The sequence below is a fragment of the Dromiciops gliroides genome, chromosome 2 (assembly GCF_019393635.1).
Source record: "Dromiciops gliroides isolate mDroGli1 chromosome 2, mDroGli1.pri, whole genome shotgun sequence".
NCBI lineage: Eukaryota > Metazoa > Chordata > Mammalia > Microbiotheria > Microbiotheriidae > Dromiciops > Dromiciops gliroides.
The window spans coordinates 422,285,664-422,293,530 of record NC_057862.1 but is presented as its reverse complement, the minus strand read 5'-3'; the positions used below and the strand labels follow the sequence as shown (position 1 = coordinate 422,293,530).

General features: G+C 39.9%; 1 pseudogene; it reads left to right on the top strand.

Moving 5' to 3' along the window:
• The first annotated feature begins 938 nt into the window (after window positions 1-938).
• LOC122743710 lies at window positions 939-1,386 on the top strand (annotated as a pseudogene).
• The last annotated feature ends 6,481 nt before the right edge of the window (window positions 1,387-7,867 follow it).

Here is a 7,867-nt window from a genome sequence, read left to right as displayed (position 1 = left end):
AGATGAATGAATAAATAAATAAATGGATGAATGAATGAATGAACAAATAAATAAATAAAAGCTGCGTGATATTTCTAAGAATACAAAGAAAAAGCAAAGATAGTACCTAGCTTCAAGAAGCTTATTATATTCTAATGGGGGAAACAATGTGTACATAAAATACACATATAGAGTAGATGGAATAGATAGCCTTAAAGTGGAAGGCACTAGCAGCTTTGGGTAGCAAGGAAGGCCTCCTACAGAAGGGGCACTTGGCCTATATCTCTAAGGAAACCAGGAATCCTGCATACACAACAACCCTGTCCTCCTGAGTCTTCTTCTCTTGTCCTAGTTGCAAACCTCTTCTCTTAAAGGATGGTGGCCAGTAGCTGACTCATCCTATTCCCTGGTCTGGTCACATACCAGGTTGCCAATGTTCTTCCTAAAATGCAATGCCCAACACTGAATGCAATACTCCAAATGTGGTCTGAAAAGGACAGAACTGAGATTTAAACCTACATCTCTTGCCTCCCAATCCAGTGCTCTTTCCATTTTACCATGTTGCCTCTCTATGTTCTCTTTTAAAAAGTTTTGATTTAGGGGCAGCTAGGTGGTGCAGTGGATAGAGCACTGGCTCTGGAGTCAGGAGTACCTGAGTTCAAATCCAGCCTCAGACACTTAACACGTACTAGCTGTGTGACCCTGGGCAAGTCACTTAACCCCAATTGCCTCACTAAAAAAAAAAAAATTAAAAAAAAAAGTCAAAAAGTTTTGATTTATTTTATTTTTAATTTATGGAATAAAATAATTATTTCCAATAATATAATATAGTAAAAAGATGATTGCACATGAAACTGCAAATCTATTACAAACAACTTGCGAAAAGCATCACTTCTGTCAAATTGAGTGACTTCCTGCCTTGCTTCCTTCGGTCCTCTCGCCTCCTGATCGTCGCCATCATGGGTCGCATTCACGCTCCCTCGAAGGGCCTGTCCCAGTCACATACCACTGCAGCATGCCCAGGTGGCTGAAGCTCACCTCGGATGACATAAAGGAACAGATCTACAAGCTGGCCAAGAAGGGCCTGACACCCTCCCAGATCAATGTGATCCTGAGGGATTCTCATGGTGTGGCACGAGTGCTCTTTTGTAACTGGCAACAAAATTTTGAGAATTCTCAAGTCCAAGGGACTTGCCCCTGATCTTCCTGAAGATCTTTATCACTTGATCAAGAAAGCTGTTGGCAAGCATCTTGAGAGAAACAGAAAGGATAAGGATTCTAAATTCCGTTTGATTCTCAACGAGAGCTGAATTCACAGGCTGGCTCGTTACTACAAGACCAAGAGAGTGCTCCCACCCAATTGGAAATATGAATCATCCACAGCCTCTGCTCTAGTTGCATAAATTTTGGTTTATATACTAAAATAATAAAATCACATCTAGAAGAAAAAACAATTTGCTATTCCTTCTAAATATATAATAGTTATCATGTAAATTTCCTTTTTCCTTTTTGTTTCTTCCCTCACTCCCACCCTAGAAATGACTACCATTAGACACAAATATGTATGTGTGTGTGTGTGTATGTAAAATTATTCAACAGATAGTTCTATTTATCAGTCCTTTCTCTGGATGCAGATAGCATCTTCTTTCATAGGTCCTCTTAGCTAATATTCTGTAGTCTGAGGTCCCTGCTAGCTCTGAGGGTCTATGATTCTGTTTGTGGCTATGAATCATAATGGATGTATAGAGAGGCCAGTAACCTGAGTAAATTGAAATATTACTCTTCCTCCTCCCACTACTACAAGTAATAAAACAGCTTCTGAAGAATGTGCTTCCTCTGGCCACAGTGACACAGAGTACACGGGCCATGTGGGACCCTCACTGTGGTTTCATGCTTTATAGATTAGACACATGAATATTTGAACAAATTTGACATTTCAGAGGCTTCCTGTCACCCAGGTTTAGCAACAAATGTCTAGGTCGGAGTGGCTTGTCAATAATTAACGCTTAGCCCTTCTGAGTGCAGTGGAGGGGGCTAGTTGAGCACTGGGAGCAGCAGGAGGACAATATTTCTGAAGAAGGTTTCCTTGAGGCAACGATGAATGAAGAGTCGTTTTTGTGATGTGATTAGAGAGAAGCCAGAAAGGTCTCTCAGCCCTCAAATCTCTCCCCACTCTATACCTACCCATCCCCTGCTTCCCAATATTCCAACATTAGAGCTTCATTACTTTGGAGGTAAATAGTATTCCACATACAGCAAGGAGAGTCATACAGTGGCACTTCTGAGGCAGAGAGGAAGCAGGCAGGTTGAGAAAACCTACAAAGAGGCAGCTAGCAGCCGAAGCACTTCAGTGGGAGAAGCATTGAAGTCATCTGCTGATGCATTTGGAAACTGATTCTGCCACTATGTGACCATGAGTTACTCACTGGACCTCTTTTACTTTACTTATAAAAAAAGAAAGAAAAATGCCTCAAGCACCAAACTCCCAGAGTCACTTAGGATGCTGCAGATATGTAAGGAGATAGGTAAGAAAAGGAAAAGAGGGATCCAGGTAAAACACAGGTGTGTTGTGATGTAATGCGATTGTTGGAATTTTCCACAAATGTGGAAAATAATAACCTACATGTGTTTTATTTGTATTTTAGAGCTTATGAGATAAGTGGTACAAGTATTATTACCCTCATTTTACAAATGAGGAAACTAAGGCTGTGAGAGAGTTGAGTGACTTGCCTGTGGCCAAACAACTAATATATATATCAGAAACAGGATTCAAATCCAGCACTCTGACTCCAAGCTCAGCACACTTTTCACTAAACCACATTACAAACTTTTATTAATGACTTTTGCTTTTATATCATTCATTTCAAAAAATGTTCCTCTCCTCCCTCCCAAACCAGCAAACCTTTCCTTGAAACAAAAATTTTGTTTAAGTTCAGCAAAAGCAACATAGACAACCATTTCTAACAGTGTCTGCAACATTTCGCATCTGTTAAGTCCCTCACTTCTCAGAGGAAAGGAGGGAGGTATGTTTTCTTTAGGGACAAGATTGGTCACTATAACTGCACAAATTTTAGTTTTGTCTCCTTGTTCTTTCTCTTTAAATTGTGGTAAAGAGATAAGGAAGGAAACTACATCTTACTAAAAGGTACTATAGATAATGAAGTAATATCAACATTAAACATGTATGTGCCAAGTGGTATAGCATCCAAATTCTTAAAGGAGAAGTTAAATGAGTTACAAGAGGAAATACACAGTAATACTATACTAGTGGGGGATCTGAATCTTCCCCTCTCAGAATTAGATAAATCTAGCCACAAAATAAATAAATTGTGGTAAAGTAATTATGTGTGTTGTTTTCTTGTTCTGCTTACTTCACTTTTCATCAATTTATATCTTCTGATATTTCTCTGAATTCCTAATAGCGATTCTCCAATGAATGGATATCTACTTCCTACTTTATGTCCAGTTCTTTGCTACCATAGAAAGGGTTGCTATGGATAATTTCACATACTGGGAGCTCCCTTTCTGTTTTTTATCTCCTTGAGGTATATGCCTAGCAATGGTATCTCTAGGTTAAGGGGTATGGCCATAAGTTACTTTGGGGGGAGGCATAATTCTGAATTGTTTTCCGAAATTTTTGTCAATTTACAGCCCCACCAACAGTGTCTGTCTTTGCACATCCCTTTCAACATCAACCATTTTACATCTTTTTCCATTTTGCTAATTTGCTAGATGTGGGGTAAAACCTTGGAGTTTTTTATTTGCATTTCTCTTATTCTTAGTGGAACAGTCTTTCATGTGATTAGTACTTTGCAATTCTTTTTTTTAAACTGTCTGTTTATATCCTTTGAGCACTTATCTATTGGAAAATGACTTTAAGTTTCATATATTTACACTAATTCCCTTTATATCAGAGTTATTTGATGCGAAGATTTCACCTCAACTGATAGCTTCATTTCTTATGCTGACTGCATTGATTTTGTTTATGCAAAAGCTTTTCATTTTCATGTAACCAAAGTGTCTATTTTATATTTTATGATTATCTCTATTGCTTATTTATTTATGAATCTTCCCCTAGTCATAAATGTGAGAGGTAGCACCATCCATTTTCCTCCAATTTTCAAGTCTTGCAGCTAACTGCTATTATGGCAACATGAATTCAATCAAACCCTGACTTCACTTCTCACCTATTTCCCTGTAACATGACGTATAAGGGCATTAACTTTTAGAACATAGGCTGTTAGAGCAGATGTAGACCTTAGAGACTATGTTCAGCTCCTCATTTTACAAGGGAAAACAGGGACCCAATCAGAAGTCATTTGTGGGGCAGCTAGATGGCGCAGTGGTAAAGCACCGGCCCTGGATTCAGGAGTACCTGAGTTCAAATCCGGCCTCAGACACTTGACACTTACTAGCTGTGTGACCCTGGGCAAGTCACTTAACCCTCATTGCCCCCCCCCCAAAAAAAAAGCCATTTGCCCCATGTCACAAAACTAGAACTGGATTCAAGGGTCTTCTGACTCCCAAAACAGTATTCTCATTTTTAAACTACCATGTCACTCTCTAATTATTCAGTTCATTGTCTTGGTTTCAATGACTTAGACCATGCCTGATAATACTTAATACTCCTTGTCACTACTGGTGCTTTCCTTACAACTCTGTTAGGTAGTTAGTATAAGTGCTATCTCCATTTTACAGATGAGGAAATTGAGGTTAAGAAAAGTGAAGTGACTTTTCTAGAGTCATATAACATAGCTGGCACCTGGACCCAAGTTTCTGACTTGCCAAGTACAGTGCTCTACTATACAACTATGTCAGGTTGGCCAAGACACTCATCTCTCCCATTGCTTCTTTGATAGGTGATCATCTGGCTTTTGCCTAGAGACCTCAGTGGAGGGAAGGTGAGCAGCATGAGGAGGAGGAGAATAAATCCACAGACTAACTGTACTAAGGGCACTGTTTTGATGCTTACTGAGTCCTAGCTGGGCCCTGATATTTTCCAGCAGCCTTGCTACAGAACAAAGTCACTCCATACCACAAAAACACACACACACACACACACACACACACACACACACACCTCCTAGATGACCCTGACCTAAGTCCTCTCTATAGCGATTATGTTAAGTGGTCATTCAGCCTACCCTTGAAGGCCTCCAGGAACACAAGGAAGGAAGGAAGGAAGGAAGGAAGGAAGGAAGGAAGGAAGGAAGGAAGGAAGGAAGGAAGGAAGGAAGGAAGGAAGGAAGGAAGGAAGGAAGGAAGGAAGGAAGGAAGGAAGGAAGGAAGGAAGGAAGGAAGGAAGGAAGGAAGGAAGGAAGGAAGGAAGAAAGGAAAGAAGGAAGGAAAGAAGGAAGGAAGGGGGGAAGGAAGGGGGGAAGAAAGAAAGAAAAGGAAGGAGAGAAGAAAGAAGTATTTATTAAGTATCTACTATGTTCCAGACAGTGTATTAACTGCTTTTACAAATATCATATCATTTGGTCCTCATTTGATTTGATGTGAATCTCACTACCTACTTCATTCAATACAGCTAATATTAAAAGGGAAACAAAATCAGAAGAAAAAAATCTTTGTAGCAAGTTTCCCTTATACAGGTCTCATTTCCAGGATATACAGGGTGGGCCAAAAGTCATGAATATTCAATAACTCCTTTTTTTTGTTTTTAATTTACAATACTGTAGCATCATATACAGTATGTATAGGAAATGAATTTACGTTACATGTGAAAAATCAAATCTCATAAATGGCAAAAAAATAAAGAAAAATCATTTTCACAAAGTTATTAAAATACCAGACCCCTTTGGGATTTTTGGTCCAGCCTGTATAAGAAACTGATTCAGATTTATAAGAATGAAAGTCATTTTCCAATTGACAAATAGTCTAAGGATATAAATAAGCAGTTCTCAAATAGCCCATCATTTTTTTTATTTTTATATTAATTCTATTAAACAGAAATTGCCCTCTCTATATCTTCAACCCCTTGCTCCCAGTTCTACCAGACTTGGGTCAAGTAGAAGTCTAAGCCCTGTAATATAGTTTTGTGATACAGTCATTGACTCTTCATCCCATTCCCTTAGATGGTCCCCTTCCTGGCCCCTCCTTCCTCTGTCTAGAATCATCCAATCATCTCTTATCTGTAAATTGGAGCCAATAATGCTAGCTCTCCTCCCTATCTTACTTGAAAGCATCACAAAAATGGGAGCTATAATTAGTGCTCCCCATACCCTGGGGAGTTTATGCTCTACTGGCCTATCATCCACTAAGTCTCCTGCCTATCTTGGTTCCTGATAGAAGTTTCTGGAGTAGGGACAAGTGAATCACATCCTTGATTTCTTGAGTGTTGTTTTTCACCCACATTTTGCACTTGGACCTGGGAGGATGGGGAAAGAGATACCTTACGCTCTCCCTTGAGGCTATCACACCTTCTGCCCTTAATCTCCAGTCCAATGGGCAGTATCCCACATTTAGGCTTCTGCTGCTTCTTCTCTCCTGGGTGAGAATCAATAAAGCAGAGTCTGTCCTTGTTTTCCAGGATATATCATTGCCCATTGGCCTGGAATTGTGGGATATGCCCAGAACTTCCCCTGAGGATTCTCTAACACTGTTTACCAAGCTGGGTCACTTAGATAAAGTCAAGAGTTCTGGCCCCAGGCCCTCACATAAGAAATATACATGTTCTAAATTCCCTAGAAACACTTGGGATTATAGGAAGAAAAGTGGGAAAGGCCATAAAAACTCATTTAGGCAATCCCCTCAGTTTAAAGATGAAGAAAATGGGGCCCATAGAGGTCAAATGATTTACCCAAGGGTATCTGAATCATAAAGGGACAGAATCTCAGAAGGAGATTCTGGAAGGGACCACAGAGGGCACAAAATCCAACTGGGTCTAAACATAACTGTCTTCAACAACCTCCCAGACAAGTGGTTATCCAGATTCCATCTGAAGACTTCTAGGGAGGAGAAACCAACTCCCCCTGAGACAGCATTCCACATCTGGACGACTATGATTGTTAGAGGTTTTCTACTTACATTGGGTCAGAATCCATCTCCCTGTAACTTCCATCTAGTTTTGCTCTGTGGGGACCCTCTTCACTTCTAGATCTCCCTGTTTCTGTCAAAGGCACCCTGCTTAGTCTTCAAGATCTGCATCCTCAGCATTATCCTCCCTAACTTTACATATCGAATCAGGAGCCAAATCTTGCTGTTTCTAACTTCACAGCATCTTACATATTTGACTCCTTCTTTCTATTCTCACAGCCATCACCTTAGCTCAGGTCCTCATCACTCCTCACCTCCTCATTGGTCTCTTCCTCAGGTCTCTCCCTACTTCAGTACATCCTACTCATTGTCGCCAAAATAATTTTCCTTAAATACAAATCTGATCTTGTGACTGGCTCCCCTGGCTTCCTTCAAGACTCAGGTCAAACTTCACCTTTCTCAGGGAGCTTCCCCTACCTTTTGCTACACACCCTCTAGATTCTCTTCCATTTACCCTATATCTTTTTTGTGTGTTCAGTTTTTTAAAATTACAATGAGAACTCTTTGAGGGTAGACCATGGTCTTACCTTTTTCTGTATCCCCAAGCCCTTAGCACATAGGAAGAACTTAATATTACCCATTGATTGACTGATTTCCATACCCAGACAACTCTAATGGATTCCTAATGCCTTTAAGAAAAAATGTAAATTTCTCTGTTTGTCTTTTAAAGCCCTTTACAACCTGGTCACATCCAATTCTCTTTCCAGAATCTTTGGACATTACCAGAGCACCTAACACAGCACCTGGCACATAGATAATGCTTAACAAATTTGTTGATTGATTGATTGAAGCCTAATCCTAATCCTACCAACAACAAAAACATCTTAGAGGAAACAGCAAGAGGCTGAAA